Below are 10,165 nucleotides of genomic sequence, written 5' to 3'. Positions count from 1 at the left end.
TTTCCAGCATCCCCATCCTGGTTCCTGCTGCTCTCTTTTACCAGGTGGCCATGACCCATGAGGAGGACAAAACCACTGCCATCAAATCAGGTTGTATTTGCTCATTTCTTTTGTGCCTTGTTTTCCCTTATACCTTTTGTAACTTCCCTGCCTCAAATGCCTTATGTTTGTTGTTGAAGTTTTCCCTTTCAACTTGCAAAACAAAGTGAGATTATTTATTTGGGAGTATTTTATCTTTCCCTCTCTAGCTTTAATTCCCTCTCTTTGCAAACAGAAGGGGGAAGAGGGAAAGCTACCCTATCAGTTGTTATTGGTTCTATTAAATATATTTGAGTCTGTGGGAGGTTTAAGCTGGAAGCAGGACAGGTTTTTGTGGCCAGAGGGTGGAAAGGTTTATGTATGAGGAGCATTTCCCACAGTAGTGCAACATGTCAAAACTCAAAGGAGTGAAGAGGAACAAATGTGCCTCCTGTGCCACTCCAGGTGTGCTGGTTTGAGGCTAAATGGACTATTTTCATGGTAGAAGTTAGATGGTAAACTGTGGAGAGGAAGCAGTGGTGCTGGCTGCTGCACTCAGAGGCTTGCTGGGATGGATAAATCAATCCACAAGCATAGATAGGACAGTGTGAGAGTCTCTGAGTTGATGCCTGTGCCTTTCTCCCTGGGCTTTTGCTGTGTAACCCAACTACTTCTGCTTCCAACCCTCTTGGCCAATCCTCTAAAGTTGCCTTGCACATAAGGCAGACTCTGAGATAAGGTAGAGAGGTTCAGAGGAGGTGGAAGGGGGGTTGGGAGCCCCTCCTGGGGACTCTGGTGTTTGGGAGGGCTGCTGTGTTTCTGTGTTACCTTTAACTTGTCCATAGCTGTAAATATTGTGACTACCTGCTTGTGTCTTGTGCTGAGCTGTGAGTGTAAAGCTTCATTCCTTAACTTCCAGCCAGCTGAGTCTAGTTTGGATGATTTCATAAGGGTGGGGGGTGGGTAACTCCCAAACCACCACAGCAGTTTTAAAGCAGGCTGCCCAAAGCCTGGTGCACATTGGTCTTCAGCACCTCAAGGGATGGGGCATCCACAGCCTCTCCACACAACCTGCTGCAGAGCCTCTCCACCCTCCCAGTGAAGCATTTCTTCCACACATCTAACCTCAACCTCCTCTCTTCCAGTTTAAAGCCATTGCCCCCTGTCCTGGCACTACAAGCTCTTGCAAAGTCATTGAATGGAATCACAGGATCATGAAGGTGAGAAAAGCCCTCTAAGGTCAACCCCAATCCAACACCAGCATGCCCACAAAACCACCTCCCCAGGTGCCATGGCTACACATTCTCTGGACACCCCTAGTTATGGTGACTCCTCCACCTCCCTGGGCAGCCTGTTCCGACGCCTGCCCACCCTTGAAGGAAAGAAATTGTTCCTAGCACCCATCCTAAATCTCTCTTGGCAGGACTTGAGGTCTTTTTTTCTCACCCTGTTGCTAGTTACTTGGGAGAAGAGGCCACCCCCACCCCCACCCCCCCCCTTTGCAGCTTTCTTGCAGGCCCCTTTCAGGTATTGGGAGGCTGCTCTAAGGTATCCCTAGAGCCTTCTCTCCAGACTGAACCACCTCACCCAGCTCTCAGAGGAACTTGTTTGCTCTCAACACCTCCAGCCCAGGTGCAAATGTGTGAGCTGGGCAATGCCTGCAGGTGGTTTAGTTTGGGAAAGTAAAAAGAGATAGAAGGAACCTTTGCAGTGAGAGATTGCCTTTCTTCATCCCCTGCTAGCCCTCCCTGCTGCCTCTTCTCTAACTGAGGGGTGGTCATGGGTGAGAAGGGAGGCCACAGAGGGAGGTTCTCTCAGCTCCATCCCCAGGAAGCAGGCAGAGCAGCTACAGCCCCGGGCTGCATTCCAGCACTGCAGGATTGCCTTGCTGCTCTCTGCGCCAGAAAGCAGAGCTGGAGCTGGTGTGGAAACAGAATCCTCCTTTGCTAGCCGGAGCTGTGGGAGCTGGCTCCGAGAGGGAGCTGCTTGAGAGGGGAGCGGTCCCTGGGAGCACAGGAGGAGGCTCTGCACCAGCCGCCAGTGGGGAGGAGTGGAGGGCAGGGCAGCGTGGGGAGGAGGGCAGGGCAGGGCAGCGTGGGGAGGAGGGCAGGGCAGCAGGCTGAGCCACCCGACCAGGGGCGTGATGGACGAAACCACCGAGAGCCCCCCCTGCACCTGGGGAGTCTCGGGGGGGGGGGGGGGGGGGGGGGGGGGGGGGAAGGGTATAAAAATAAAGGAATGCCACAAACACTTGTGTGCTGGCTTGTGTGCCCTGACTCTGCCTGACCCCCCTCACCTCCCTCCCTCCCTCTCCCCCTGACCCCCCTCCCTCCCTCCCTCCCTCTCCCCCTGACCCCCCTCCCTCCCTCCCTCCCTCTCCCCCTGACCCCCCTCCCTCCCTCCCTCCCTCTCCCCCTGACCCCCCTCCCTCCCTCCCTCCCTCTCCCCCTGACCCCCCTCCCTCCCTCCCTCTCCCCCTGACCCCCCTCCCTCCCTCCCTCTCCCCCTGACCCCCCTCCCTCCCTCCCTCTCCCCCTGACCCCCCTCCCTCCCTCCCTCTCCCCCCTCCCTCTCTCCCTGACCCCCCCCCTCCCTCCCTCCCTCTCTCCCTGACCCCCCCCCCTCCCTCCCTCTCTCCCTGACCCCCCTCCCTCCCTCCCTCTCTCCCTGACCCCCCTCCCTCTCTCCCTGACCCCCCTCCCTGACCCCCCTCCCTCCCTGACCCCCCTCCCTCCCTGACCCCCCTCCCTCCCTCCCTCCCTGACCCCCCTCCCTCCCTCCCTCCCTGACCCCCCTCCCTCCCTCCCTCCCTGACCCCCCTCCCTCCCTCCCTGACCCCCCTCCCTCCCTCCCTGACCCCCCTCCCTCCCTCCCTCCCTGACCCCCCTCCCTCCCTCCCTCCCTGACCTCCCTCCCTGACCCCCCTCCCTCCCTCCCTGACCCCCCTCCCTCCCTCCCTCCCTGACCCCCCTCCCTCCCTGACCCCCCTCCCTCCCTCCCTCCCTGACCCCCCTCCCTCCCTCCCTCCCTCCCTGACCCCCCTCCCTCCCTCCCTCCCTCCCTGACCCCCCTCCCTCCCTCCCTCCCTGACCCCCCTCCCTCCCTCCCTCCCTGACCCCCCTCCCTCCCTCCCTGACCCCCCTCCCTCCCTCCCTCCCTGACCCCCCTCCCTCCCTCCCTCCCTGACCCCCCTCCCTCCCTCCCTGACCCCCCTCCCTCCCTCCCTCCCTCCCTGACCCCCCTCCCTCCCTCCCTGACCCCCCTCCCTCCCTCCCTGACCCCCCTCCCTCCCTCCCTGACCCCCCTCCCTCCCTCCCTGACCGACCTCCCTCCCTCCCTGACCTCCCTCCCTCCCTGACCTCCCTCTCTCCCTCCCTCCCTGACCCCCCTCTCTCCCTCCCTCCCTGACCCCCCTCTCTCCCTCCCTCCCTGACCCCCCTCTCTCCCTCCCTCCCTGACCCCCCTCTCTCCCTCCCTCCCTGACCCCCCTCTCTCCCTCCCTCCCTGACCCCCCTCCCTCCCTCCCTGACCCCCCTCCCTCCCTCCCTGACCCCCCTCCCTCCCTCCCTGACCCCCCTCCCTCCCTCTCTCCCTGACCCCCCTCCCTCCCCCTCTCCCCGACCCCCCTCCCTCCCCCTCTCCCCGACCCCCCTCCCTCCCTCTCTCTCTCCCCGACCCCCCTCCCTCCCTCCCTCTCTCCCCGACCCCCCTCCCCCCCCTCCCTCTCTCCCCGACCCCCCCTCCCCCCCTCCCTCTCTCCCCGACCCCCCTCCCCCCCTCCCTCTCTCCCCGACCCCCCTCCCCCCCTCCCTCTCTCCCCGACCCCCCCTCCCCCTCCCTCTCTCCCCGGCCCCCCTCCCCCTCCCTCTCTCCCCGGCCCCCCTCCCCCTCCCTCTCTCCCCGGCCCCCCCTCCCCCCCTCTCTCCCCGGCCCCCCCTCCCCCTCTCTCTCTCCCCGGCCCCCCCTCCCCCTCTCTCTCTCCCCGGCCCCCCCTCCCCCTCTCTCTTTCTCTCTCCCTGGCCCCCCCTCCCCCTCTCTCTTTCTCTCTCCCTGGCCCCCCTCCCCCTCTCTCTTTCTCTCTCCCTGGCCCCCCTCCCCCTCTCTCTTTCTCTCTCCCTGGCCCCCCCTCCCCCTCTCTCTTTCTCTCTCCCTGGCCCCCCTCCCCCTCTCTCTTTCTCTCTCCCTGGCCCCCCTCCCCCTCTCTCTTTCTCTCTCCCTGGCCCCCCTCCCCCTCTCTCTTTCTCTCTCCCTCTCTCTCTCTCTCCCCCTCCCCCCCCTCCCTCTCTCTCTCCCTGCCCCCCTCTCTCTCCCCCTGACCCCCCTCTCCCTCTCTCTCTCTCCCTGACCCCCCTCCCCCTCTCTCTCTCTCTCCCTGACCCCCCCCCCCCTCTCTCTCTCTCTCCCTGACCCCCCTCCCCCTCTCTCTCTCTCTCCCTGACCCCCCCTCCCCCTCTCTCTCTCTCTCCCTGACCCCCCTCCCCCTCTCGCCCTGGCCCCCCTCCCTCTCTCTCTCGCCCTGGCCTCCCTCCCTCTCTCTCTCTCCCTGACCCCCCCTCCCTCTCTCTCTCTCTCCCTGACCCCCCCTCCCTCCCTCTCTCTCCCTGACCCTCCCCTCCCTCCCTCTCTCTCCCTGACCCTCCCCTCCCTCCCTCTCTCTCCCTGACCCCCCCTCCCTCCCTCTCTCTCCCTGACCCCCCCCCTCCCTTTCTCTCCCTGACCCTCCTCCTCCCTCCCTCTCTCTCCCTGACTCCCCCTCTCTCTCCCCGACCCCCCTCCCTCTCTCTCTCCCTGACACCCTCTCTCCCCAACACCCCTCCCTCCCTCTCTCTCTCTGACCCCCCCCCCCCCCCCCGCCTTACCCCGCTCTCCCTCTCTCTCCCCCTCTCTCCCTCCCTCCCTTCCTTCCCTCTCTGTCTCTTCTCTTTTCCATTCCCAGTGATCTGGAGTTTTGGTAGCAAACTCCCTTCCCCCGAGGGAGCCTTTAAGCAGCAGCTCCTCAGCCAGTGTCAGAAAAGCAGGTTGCTGTTATGGTTATTGCCCCTCTCTCAGCTTGCCTGTGTTAGGAGTGACTGATAATAAGCTGCGTTGTGTGGAGCTGCTCTCTGGCTTATGGAAGTTGTTTCAGTGGAGCCCAGGAAAGGAATAATTGAATGTAAATGGAATAATTACAAAATGACTCCTGCAGATACCCAGGGTCCAACCTCAACTCAGTTCCTATGCTGCACACAGCTGTAAATAAAACCTTGCAGCAACCTCGTGTCTTGCTCTGACTTTCTAATCATTCCTCCAACAACACTGTCTGGAATCCTCCCTGGAACCCAGGCAAGTTGTCACATCTTCCTTTTGTGAAGCTCTGCTGACAATGATAGGCAGGGAAAAGGGAGGCTGCAGTGAGGGAAAATGCCATTTCTGTTACACCTGCTCCTAAAGATCTATCAGGGATGCTGTACACAGCACAAACAGTGCAGCCCAAACCTCCTGAAGTCATTGCTGCCAATTTCATTTCCAATTTACACCTTCCCTAGCATAGTTTGCATCTAGGCTTTCTCTTGTCTAAAGGATATTTGTTTCAAGCTCTAATAATCTCTCTCACCAAGCTCCTGTTCTCTCTTCTCTCCCTGTTAAAGTGCCTGCAGGTTGATCCAGTCCTACAGCTGCAATCTTTCAGGCTGTAAAATCAGCTTCTCAGTCCAAGAAAAGGTTCCTCAGCCCCTCCTTTGTAAAAGGAGTATTTCAGAGAACTAAACCCCCCCCAGGACAAGGTCAGCCACCAGTGATTTGTGCTCCTAAAATGCCAAGAGTGAAAGATGCAAAACGTTGTCTCCACAGCAATGTACAGACTGCACTGGTAGAGGCCAAAAACAGAAGCAAAAGAAGGGTTTGGGGCTCAGGGTTCATCCTTTGGACTGTCTCTAGTTGAAACAACAGAAGGTTAAAAGCAGAACTGAGAGTCATAGAATGGCTGAGGTTGGAAGGGACCTCAGAGATTATCTATCCCAACCTGCCCACCACAGGAGGGGCCTCTCAACTAGACTTGGCAGCTCAAGACCTCATCCAACCTGGCCCTGACACCCCTAGGCAGGAGGCAGCCACAGCCTCCCTGGGCAGCCTTTCCAGAGTCTCACCACCCTCAGACTGAAGAACTTCTTCCTAGGATCCAGTCTGAGCCTGCTCTGCCTCAGCTTAAAGCCATTCCCCCTTAAGCTATAGAAAAGATCCTTCCTGATTTTCTTGGCAGGCTTGCATCTGAGGCAGGAGGGTCCAGAAGAGATTTTTAAGTGTGCAGAGCATTCAAGTCAGGTTTTAAAAGCTTTCAGCACCTTCTCCTGCAACCTTTCTCTCACAAAGAGCAGTGCTAGCTGCTGTCATCCAAGCTAAACCAGGACCCCCTGGGCTGCAGTCCTCTGTCCAACACCAGCTTGAGCTCAGCCCTTCAGTTCACATAGGAAAAGTTCCCCAGGAACATGGATTAGGAGGAGCAGGGACTCAGCAGCTGCAGCTCTTCTGAGCAGGGACTATATCTGGTCTCACCCTGCTGAGCTGAATCACAGAACCACAGAGCCATGCAGGCTGGCAAAGCCCCTCAGGAGCACCAAGTCCAACCTAGAACCCTACTCTACAAGATTCACTTAAACCACAGCCTTAAGCACCACTTCCAAACCACCCTGAAACACATCCAGGGTTGGGGATGCCACCACCTCCCTGGGCAGCTCATTCCAGCTGCAGCCCAAATCTCCAGTTCCCTCAGGGATTTCCCTTGGTACTGCCAATTCTCACTGGAGCCTTCCACCAGCAGCTTTTCTCCTTGGAGAAACTCGAGCCAAGGAAACCCTTGGGACATGTTGTGCATTCACACTCACTTTGGCTCCCATGAAGCTTAGAATCAGAGCATCATTCAGGTGGGAAAAGATCCCTGGCCCAACCATTGCCCTTACTCTACAAGTAAACCACATCCCCAAGCACCACATCCAAACGACCTTTTAAACACCTCCGGGGGGGTGACTCCACCACCACCACCTCCCTGGGCAGCACATTCCAGTGCCTGACCACTCTCTCCATGAAAAACCTTTTCCAAACCATAATGCTCCATATGATAACCTCTAGGTGAGCCAGACTCCTCTAAAAGCAGCAGGTGCAGCTCAGTGCCCTCAGTGCCCTGACTCTAAACCAGGCAGAGTTTAGAGAGGCATGAAAATAGCACCAAGGCAGTTTGTTCACTAATGGCCTTTGATCACATCATAACCTCCCCTGCAGGAAAGCCCTCAGCATCTTTCTCACTGATTACCTTCCCCAGACAACACTCAGGCAGAACTGAGCTCACCAAATGAAGACAAACCCAGATCCTTACCCAGTGCTCCCTCTTTTCATCTCATTTGCTAACTCACTCCTGCACAGCAGCTTTGGGAATCTCTTTTCACAGCACCGAATAAATATTTCATGGCTGCAATGTTGTGCCCAGGAAAGCAAGCAGAGGCAGCTCAGGACAGAGAGGAAAAGCTTCTAACAGCACAGGGCAGCCTGCAAACAGCAACGCAGGCAGGAGAGGACAACCTGCAGGAGGAGAGCGGAGCACTGATTGTCCTGTGGATAAAGGGAAACGGGGGAATGGAAGGCAAGGCCAGGGAAGGCAAGGGAAGGGAAGGGGAGGCAAGGGAAGGGAAGGCAAAGGAAGGGGAGGCAAGGGAAGGCAAAGGAAGGGAAGGGGAGGCAAGGGAAGGGGAGGCAAGGGAAGGGAAGGGAAGGCAAGGGAAGGGGAGGCAAGGGAAGGGAGAAAAATGAATAAATAAAGCACAAAATAAAAGAGGGGAAGAAGAACAAGAGGCAGGCAGAGACCCAAGGCTGTTCAATCTTCTCTGTAGGTGATGTGCATACCCTCATTAACCTCTCCCTTTCACTTTGTTTCCATTCCAAGGTGAAGTACCTGCAGGCTTCCTAACTAGAGGAGTAATAAGAAGCCATCTGAAGATCCAAATGCACCATCAGGACTTCTGCTTCCACACTTGCTGATGGGCAGAGGCTGTGGTGCTTCTCTAGAAGAGATCCCCCACACCCTGGCAGCAACAACAGACACCTTCAGCCCGGGTCCCAAACACAGAGGTTGTGCAGACTGTGCTCTCTCTAGACCTGTGTGAAGAAGGAGCAAAAGGACTCTTTTCCACTCCAGAATACCTACAGCAGAGCTGAAAAGGAGCTAATATCCTTTGGGGAGGTGGGGATGCTCAGTAACTCTTCAATTAAAAAGGATCATGTCCTTGAATCTTGATTACAGCAAACCTGTGTTTAGTACAAAGCTCCATTTAGGAAACAGGAGCCTTGAGAGCATAAGGGATTAAGGCAGACTCTGGTGCAAGCTGAATCAGCATCAGGAGTTTCTAATGGAAAGCTTCAGGCTTGGTCATAATGTGAGGCAGCAACGAGTGGGGGAGCACAGCTTTGGCCAGGCTCTGACACAGCCCCAGTGCAAGCAGGACTGGTTTGGCTGATTCTGTGGTTCCTGGAGATTTCTTCATAGCAGGCTCACAGGATGTCAGGAGCTGGAAGGGACCCAAAGACATCATCGAGTCCAAACCTGCCAGAGCAGGATCATACAATCTAGCTCAGGTCACACACAGGAACACATCCAGACAGGCCTGGAAGGGCTTCAGAGAAGAAGATTCCACAACCTCTCTGAGGAGCCTCTTCCAGGGCTCTGTGACCCTTATAGAGGAAGAAAGTTCCCCCTTGTGTGGAACTGGAACCTGCTGTGCTGCAGCTTCCATCCATTGCTCCTTGTCCTCTCCCAGGGAGCAGTGAGCAGAGCCTGTGCCCCCCTCCTGACCCCCAGCCCTCAGAGAGTTACAGACATTGATTAAATCCCTTCTCAGACTTCTGCAGCCTAAGCAGCCCCAGGGCCCTCAGCCTCTCCTCAGGCAGTGCTCCAGGCCCCTCATTATCCTTGCAGCCCTCCACTGGACCCTCCCCAGCAGATCCCTGCCCCTCTTAAATGTCACTGACCAGAGCCACTTAACACCAGGATTTAAATCTGACTATCATCAGTTTGATTTTCTCCCCAGAGTCTCACCACATACAGAAGAGCTTCATCCCAAGATCCAAGCTTACTCCCCCTCAGCTTCAAACCATTCCTCCTTGTCCTGTTGCTGGACACCCTCACATAAAGTCCCTCTGCAGCCATCCTGTAGGGAATGGTCACTGCTGTCTACAGGCAGCCAAATCCTCATTTACTGCAAAGCCTCACGTGTCTCTGACTTCATCCAACCAGCCCTTCCCAAGTGACATTTCCAGACAAGCTAAAGGGGAGGTGGGGGGTGTGAATTGATAGCCTTTGTATTTTGCCTTTGCCATCTATTCAGTGCTACCAACTCAGTCACCCATTGCCATACAACCATGCTGAGGCAACCTGAAGACCCAAATTGTGTGTCGTGAGAATCCTTACACATTATAGATGTCTACCACACCTTGAAATGGATACAGGTGAAAACCAAACCCAAACCCAACACCAAAACCCAGCCCTGGTCAGTTTTTACCTCCAGCTGTCACCCACCAGGTGCCAGCAGTTAAAACTGCTTCAGCAGTTGTCCCTAGGATGATGTCCAAGGTCAGCCAGAGCAGTTCTCACCACCTTACCTTGGGAAAGCCACAGCCTGGTTGAGCTGTTACAGGAAACCACATGAAACAGTTATGAACAGATACTGAATCTGCATGGGCCAGATACTCACCTGATTCTAGCAGGTGTAGCTCCATTGACTTTAATGGCACCAGAGAAATTTAACTACAAAAGAATTTGGTAACTTGGGACTGGCCACTCTGAGCTCTTTCAAAGTGAGGACATCTTCAGAGTTGAGAATTTCCTCCACGAGAGTGAAGGGAAAATGCACCACTGAGCTTGATGGAGTGCAAAAAATAGGGGAAAGGCATCACTGAGTTTGTTGGAATGCAAGAAAGAAAGAGAAAATGCACCACTGAGCTTGTTGGAGTGCAAAAAAAATAGGGAAAATGCTCCACTGAGCTTGTTGGAGGGCAAAAAAATAGGGGAAATGCACCACTGAGCTTGTTAGAGAGAAAAAAAATAGGGGAAATGCACCACTGAGCTTGTTAGAGAGAAAAAAAATAGGGGAAATGCACCACTGAGCTTGTTAGAGAGAAAAAA

The 10,165-nt window shown here is 56.4% G+C and overlaps 1 long non-coding RNA gene across 1 annotated transcript; it reads left to right on the top strand.

The window, feature by feature from the left end:
- LOC135189658 (uncharacterized) lies at positions 1-5,683 on the top strand. Its single transcript, XR_010308205.1, has 3 exons — positions 1-90; positions 1,164-1,238; positions 5,646-5,683. It is a non-coding gene; the product is annotated as an uncharacterized LOC135189658 (long non-coding RNA).
- The last annotated feature ends 4,482 nt before the right edge of the window (positions 5,684-10,165 follow it).

The sequence above is a fragment of the Pogoniulus pusillus genome, chromosome 33 (genome assembly GCF_015220805.1).
Source record: "Pogoniulus pusillus isolate bPogPus1 chromosome 33, bPogPus1.pri, whole genome shotgun sequence".
NCBI lineage: Eukaryota > Metazoa > Chordata > Aves > Piciformes > Lybiidae > Pogoniulus > Pogoniulus pusillus.
Note: the sequence above shows the minus strand (reverse complement) of the source record. Positions and strands in the feature narration are given on the sequence as shown.